This window comes from Aedes albopictus, chromosome 3, assembly GCF_035046485.1.
Source record: "Aedes albopictus strain Foshan chromosome 3, AalbF5, whole genome shotgun sequence".
NCBI classification, from domain to species: Eukaryota; Metazoa; Arthropoda; class Insecta; order Diptera; family Culicidae; genus Aedes; species Aedes albopictus.
The window spans coordinates 96,956,279-96,962,403 of NC_085138.1; positions in this window are offsets into that span (position 1 = coordinate 96,956,279).

Below are 6,125 nucleotides of genomic sequence, written 5' to 3' on the forward strand. Positions count from 1 at the left end.
GGAACGTCTCAAGGGAACCTAGCCCTGATTATCTCCGTGAGGGTGTCAATGTGGCTTGCCTAAACACTCAGGCAAGTACAAACGTCAGCTATCAAGCGCAGCCATGCTGTTCAAATCACTCTACGATTCCAGTCGACATCCGTTCTCCGGCACACTGGCAAGCCGCCAGTGGTATCCTTCCATCTGCCGACCAACATCCACGTAACGACGCGATAACTGGAGTCCATTCCCCCGTCTACTGGCCACCCGCCAGGGAGAATCCGTCAGCGAAGTACCCCGCTGCCTTCTACCAAGGCCCACATCAGGATCCAAACGTCGCAAACCCGAGATCCGGAGCGATAGACGAAGCACTCGCCATCAACAGGTCGCGTAGACCAAGGCCTACCATGTTGACCCCTCTACGGAACGTCTCAAGGGATCCTTGCCCTGATTATCTCCGTGAGGGTGTCAATGTGGCTTGCCTAAACACTCAGGCAAGTACCAGCTTCAATTACCAACCGAGCTCTTGCTGTCCGTTCAAATCAACGTTCTCAGATGGATCCATCCCCACCGAGACCGCCAGCAGTGTTGGACGCTGCCCATCACACCAGCAAAACTATCCTGGAGCGCTCACTAATCGCGAGGTCCAACAACCAAGCAACGTCAACCAACCGATGCCATCCATTGTCCAATTTCAGTCAACAAACACCAACACTGACTGTCACCCAGGTTCGATTAACACGACAAACCAACAGTCTCAGGTAAGCAATATCGCACCGACGCCTGACACAACTTTCCCGGCTGTGCCGCTGTACAACAACCATAGAAACTTGTCCTCGACTAGCCTAGCGAGTTCAATGTCATCCGCCAACGAGCCTCGACATACCAGAATAGCATTGCAATGGAACATAAATGGGCTCTATAATAATCTAACAGATTTACAAGTCCTAACCGAAGACAATCCTCCACTCGTTCTTGCCTTGCAAGAGCTTCACCGCTACACACCCTCTGGATTGAATAACCTCCTCAGAGGGCAATACAGCTGGGTCACAAAAAATGGACCAACCAGATATCAGAACGTAGCCCTGGCGATCCATCGCTCAACAACATTCGACATTGTTGATCTCAATACCACGTTGACAGCTGTTGCGGCTACAGTGAACGTTCCATTTCGGCTTACTGTAATCTCGATTTACCTTCAGCATGCGGGTATCACAAATCTGGAGAGCTTACTGACGGAGCTTATCGACCAACTAGAAGGCCCTTTCCTAATTATGGGAGACATGAATGGACATCACTACGCATGGGGATCCCGAAAAACAGACGGCCGAGGCATAGCAGTACTGCGCGTAGCTGAAGAAAAGAACCTGATAGTAATGAATGATGGAACGCTTACTTTCCTCAGAGGAGATCAACAATCAGCTATCGACGTGACAATGGCCTCCAGTTCCATTCTTGGGAAATTAAGATGGAAAATCCAAGACGATTCAATGGGTAGTGACCACTGTCCTATTGAAATCTATGGGACCGACGCACCGATAGAGGCAAAACGACGACCGCGTTGGAAATACGACGAAGCTAATTGGGACGGTTTTGAAGAAACAGTTCTGTCTCGCATTGTTCCGGATAGGCAATATAGCATTGAAGACTTGACGGACATCATTCTACAAGCAGCAAAATCGAACATACCTCGTACGAATCAAACTCCAGGGAAAAAATCTACTCACTGGTGGAATGCTGAAACAAAAGCCGCAGTGAAAGCTAGACGAAAGGCGCTAAGGACATTCAAACGCCTCCCGGCCGATCACCCGGATAAGCAGATAGCTGTGGAGAACCTGAGGAAGAAACGAAGTGAATGCCGGAAAGTCGTGAATGAGGCAAAAAACAAATCATGGGAGGAGTTCATCGACGGAATAAATGCCACGCATACGACAACCGAAATATGGCGAAGGGTGAATGCGCTAAGCGGAAAACGTCGAGCTTGTGGGATGTCTATTCGGAGTGAAGGAGAAACTAGCCGTGATCCAGCCAAAGTGGCCAATATCTTGGCCAAATATTTTGAGAGAATATCATCAACGGCTGCATATAGCGACTCTTTCATTTCTAAAAATCCAATAACAGCGCTTTCGAGTATTGGAATCCCAAACGACCCAGGAGGGACAAAATACAATGAACCATTCAGCCTACAGGAGTTGTACTACGCTTTAGATGCTAGTATTGGCAAGTCATCCGGATTAGATGAGGTGGGGTATCCAATGATAAGAAGATTACCCTATAGAGCCAAAATCGCATTATTGGATGCCATCAATCAAGTTTGGTCTTCAGGAATTATCCCAGAAAGCTGGAAACGGAGCTTAGTGGTTCCAATTCCTAAGAATGGCGCCGCCTCTGCAGATCCCCAGAACTATCGTCCCATTTCCCTCACAAGCTGCGTCAGCAAAATAATGGAACGGATGGTGAATCGACGTCTTTAACCTATTTAACGGAAAATCAAAGTCTGGACTCCCGCCAATTCGCCTTTCAACGCGGAAGAGGTACTGGCACGTACCATGCAGTGTTGGGACAAGTCCTAGATGATGCTCTCAGAGCGAATCTTCATGTAGACCTTGCGGCTCTGGATTTATCCAAGGCCTACAACAGAGTTTGGTCTCCAGGCGTGCTACAACAACTCATCAAGTGGGGAATCACTGGAAATATGGCAAAATTCATAAAAGGTTTTCTTTCGAACAGAACTTTCCAAGTCATTGTCGGAAACGACAAATCGAATGTTATGGAAGAACAGACGGGAGTACCTCAAGGTTCGGTGTTAGCCGTATCCCTCTTCTTGGTTGCCATGAATGGGGTGTTTGATCGACTTCCAAAAGGGATTCATATCTTTGTTTATGCTGATGACATCCTCCTGGTGGCAGTTGGCGCTAGTCCGAGAGCCTTAAGGAGAAAACTGTTGGCTGGAGTTCGTGCCGTGGCAAACTGGGCGGATCTTGCTGGTTTCTGCATGGCACCGGGAAAAAGCGCAATATCTCACTGCTGTAATCACCGACATCATCCCTGGAGGATGCCTCTATCCGTTAGGGGCTTAGAGATACCGTACAAAAAAGTCCTGCGAGTACTCGGCGTAAATATAGACAGGAAACTTACATTCTCGGATCACTTCACTAGCATCAAAAAGGAAACCGAAAATCGGATGCGTCTTATCCGAGCAATCAGCGGTCGACATCAATCAACGAATAGGAAAACAATTATGCAAGTATCTAATGCTCTAATAACGACTCGCTTGCTTTACGGATCCGAACTTACTTGTCGGTCCGCCGAAGTTCTCATCAGTACCCTAGCGCCAATTTACAATCGCTCTATCAGATTCGCATCTGGTCTACTTCCAAGTTCTCCAACCTTGGCTACATGCTCCGAAGCCGGGGTACTCCCGTTTGAGTTTGTAGTGACAAAATCGATAGCGGAAAAGACAGTCAGCTTTCTGGAAAAAACATACGGTGGCAGTGAGGAGATCTACCTCCTGAGAGAGGCGAAGAACCTCCTACAGATATATGCCAACGGAACACTCCCTCCGATAGCCGAACTCCATCGGGTGGGAGATAGAAGTTGGGACTCCATCGGTCCGAGAATAGATTGGGAAATGAAAGCGCATGTAAAAGCTGGAGACCCGTCATCCAAGGTTCTATCATACTTTAACGCCCTGTCAAACAGAAAGTACAAGGACCACACTCGGATTTACACGGACGGTTCTCGTGCAAATGGTGAAGTTGGAATTGGAATATACAGCCCATACTCGACGATTGCATCCAGGTTGCCGGATTGGTGCTCTATATTTTCCGCAGAAGCAGCAGCAATTCGTTTGGCACTCAGAAATGTACGGGACGAAGCAGTAATTTTCTCGGATTCAGCAAGCGTTTTATCAGCATTAGAGGCGGGTAAGTCCAAACACCCTTGGATACAAGAGATCGAGGAAGTAATGCCAACAACTGCAACACTATGCTGGGTACCGGGGCACTGTGGGGTGCGTGGGAACATAGAGGCCGACCGTCTCGCGGCAGCAGGAAGAACTATGGTGCAACGAATCATTCCTAGTCCCGGAGCAGACATCAAGAAGAAAGTAAAGAACGACCTTAAAACAGCGTGGGAGAATCGATGGTTCAGGGAGCGCAACCTTTTCCTACGGAAAATCAAGGATTCAACGGAAACGAGGAAAGACAGACCTAATCAAAAAGAGCAACGAATTCTCTCCCGCCTACGAGTGGGTCATACTCGATTAACCCACCCTCATTATTTCTCCAGCGAACAACAACCACGGTGCGAAGCATGTTCAGTTCATCTAACTGTCGAACACATCTTGGCTCATTGTCCTCGGTATCAACAGCAACGAAACTCGCTCCAATTGAAGCACTCTATCCGCGATATACTAAGTAACGACCCAAACGAAGAAAACAAGCTAATACTATTTCTGGAACATGTTGGATTGTACAACAAAATATGAAACAATATCACTAACATATTTAGAGGCGAACCAACTGTGAAGTTGAAAACCTCTTTAATAAAGATAATAATAATAATAATAAAAATTGTACTGTCGTCAGACGTTTATTTTTTTTTTTTTTGATTTGTGCATGTTGAACTACGATCCCAAGTCGTTTGTCCTTAAAATATTAGTTAGATATTGTACAACCAAATTCCTCTAAGATCTCTCTTTAAGATTTATTTTAGAGATCCTTGTGAATACATCTTTTTTAGATTTCCTGAAATTCATCATTTAAAATTTTAAGAGAATTCTTTCGTAATGCGTGATTCTGTCGTCTTTTTGGCTCTCTTTGGGATATTTCGGCTTCGAAAAACTAGTGGCCAGTGTGTAAAAAATTCGAAGGCTGAAAGTGAAGATTGACATTCTCATTTTTTTCATTCGTGTTTAGCCACATTCATTGTCAGCTGAATGCCTTTCTTTTTTCATTCAATTCTCTGTCACGAATATTTTTTCGCACGTCGCAAAATGTCCAATTTCTGTTAACAGGCGCACAATCCGACTTAATGGACAAATAGAGCAGTTAATTGGTACTGTAATTAACTACTATACACAAGCTTTGAGGTGATTGGAAGAATAATCGGGAGTTACGGTCTAGTTATATTTCTCAGTGAAAATTGTCAGTGACAGAAAAATGAATGAATAAGTGAGAAAATTCATTCACCAAAATGAATTTTATTGTGATCCCTCAGTTGAGAATCTTCAAAATTCACGTTGAAATTCACTCACTGAAAATGAAAATTTTAAACTCTGCTAGTGGCACTCCCCAGGGCTCAAACATTGAAAGAAATTACTGGAAGAAGTTTAGGAAAAAGTTTGTAACTTTTAAAGGAATCCCTTGATTATTTCTGAAAATCCCCTGGAATACCTGTTGACGGGAATCCTGGAGAAACCTTAAAAATGCATACAAATCCCTGCAAAAGAATTTCTAGTGAAAACTTTGGAAAAAAAATCTTGAGGATTCTTTTCAGGTATTCCTAGATGAATAATTAGAGGAGCTTTCGAAGAAACCCTGAGGGAATTTCAAACTACCTTGTTTAATGGGTGTTAAAATAATGTTATTTTAGCTAGAGTAGCCAAACATCACTTTATACTGAAAATTGCCTAGAGATTACTTACTTTACCTATCCCACAAATTACAATGAGCATAGTTGACATTTTGTAACTAGTACTGAGTCATGAGATTCATATATATTTCACATTTGAGGGATGTAAGACCAGAAATTCGCAAAGCAAAATCTCCAGAAACTTATGTTGGGATTCTTTCAGGAATTTCCGGAAGAACCCATTTATATTTCTGTACGATTTTCCGCACTTTTTCTCCTATGAAACTTTTGCTGGGATTCCTTGCTGGTACTCCTGCAGGATTTTTCTCCAAGAATTTCTATAGGAACTCCTCGAGGGATGTCTCCGGAAATTTCTGTAGCGAGTTCTACAATAATTCCTCCGTGGAATTATTCCAAGGATTTTCCTATAGGGATTTTTTCAGGAACTTCTCTCAGGATTCCTTCAGGAAATCCTGCTGGGATTTCTCCAGAAATTCGACTGGAGATTCATCCAGGGATTTCTCCGGCGATCTCTTTCTGTTGATACCTTCAGTTACACACTTATTTTGGAT